This window comes from Nannospalax galili, unplaced genomic scaffold, assembly GCF_000622305.1.
Source record: "Nannospalax galili isolate Female #2095 unplaced genomic scaffold, S.galili_v1.0 scaffold206, whole genome shotgun sequence".
NCBI classification, from domain to species: domain Eukaryota; kingdom Metazoa; phylum Chordata; class Mammalia; order Rodentia; family Spalacidae; genus Nannospalax; species Nannospalax galili.
In genome coordinates, this window is record NW_008358101.1 from 5644351 (window position 1) to 5645706 (window position 1356).

The window sequence follows — 1356 nt, forward strand, 5'->3', positions numbered from 1 at the left end:
ACTCAAAATGCTTTAAATGTGGAGAAACTGGACACTGGATAAAAAAGTGCCCCCAAAATAACTCAGCTGGCACTCGACCCCCTAAAACCCTCTGTCCTCGCTGTAAAAAGGGCTTTCACTGGAAAAAGGATTGTAGATCTAAAAATGACAGGGATGGCAATCCTCTGCCACCTTTAAACTCCATCAGGGGCAGCCCTCAGCCCCGCTAACAAGAGGGAAGCCACAGACATTATGGGTAATCAGCATAATGGATGGAAAATGCCCATCCAAAATTAACCATAAAAATAGACAATAAACCTTTCAAATGCCTCCTTGAGACTGGGGCTGATAGAACCATCTTAAAGCAATCTGAGGTTCCTCCACACTGGGAATTAATACCAGGACCCCAACTAGTAGGAGAAGGGTGCTACAAACCTCCTGGGACGAGATATCTTGGAAGACCTCAATGCAATTTTTACTAGTGGGTCTGAAGAGAAATGCCTTAAAGCAGATGATCAGATGAGGTCCCTAAAACAACAGGACCCCATATTCTAAGGGCCACTGTTGAGAACCATACTCCCTGCTTAGATTGGACCAACACAGAACCAGTCTGGGTGGAACAGTGGCCATTACCCAGGGAGAAATTACTCATTTTACAACAATTTGTGAAAGAACAGCTACAACTGGGTCACATTAGGCCCTCTAGGAGCCCATGGAACACCCCAGTGTTTGTAATAAAGAAAAAGACAGGGACATGGAGATTGCTGCAGGACCTCAGAGCCATAAATAAAAGCATGAAAATATGGGGATCACCCCAAAGAGGCCTACCCATGGTCTCTACCATCCCCCTTAATACTCCCCTGTTAGTCCTAGATATAAAAGAATGCTGTTTCTCCATCCGTTTACACAATAATGATTGCCAACATTTTGCCTTCTCAGTTCCCAAAATTAACAATCCTGGTCCAGCTGATCGATATGAATGGCAAGTTCTGTCACAAGGCATGGCAAATAGCCCTACGATATGGCAGGAGGCTGTTGCAAATGCACCAGCATCCCTCTTAAAAAGGGGCTACACGTTTATCATTACATGGATGACCTCTTGGTCTGGCAAGATGAGGATTCCTCTCTAGAAGACCTAAAAGATGCTATGATAAACACCCTAGAGACAAAAGGTTTTGTAATAGCAACAAATAAAATACAATCAGTGCCCCCCATTACCTTCCTGGGGACTGAAATAATGCCTACTACTGTTAAGCCCCTTAAACCTATCCTGGATGTCCCCCATCCACTTACCCTTAATTCCCTTCAGAGCTTTTTAGGCAACATTAATTGGCTAAGGCCCTGGCTTTCCATCCCCACAAGTCAATTACAGCCACT

The 1356-nt window shown here is 44.4% G+C and overlaps 1 protein-coding gene across 2 annotated transcripts in view; it reads right to left on the bottom strand.

The window, feature by feature from the left end:
* Nucleotides 1–1356, bottom strand: part of Lmbrd1 (LMBR1 domain containing 1) — a 114108-nt gene that overhangs the window by 98399 nt on the left and 14353 nt on the right. The gene's annotated exons all lie outside the window — the stretch shown is intronic.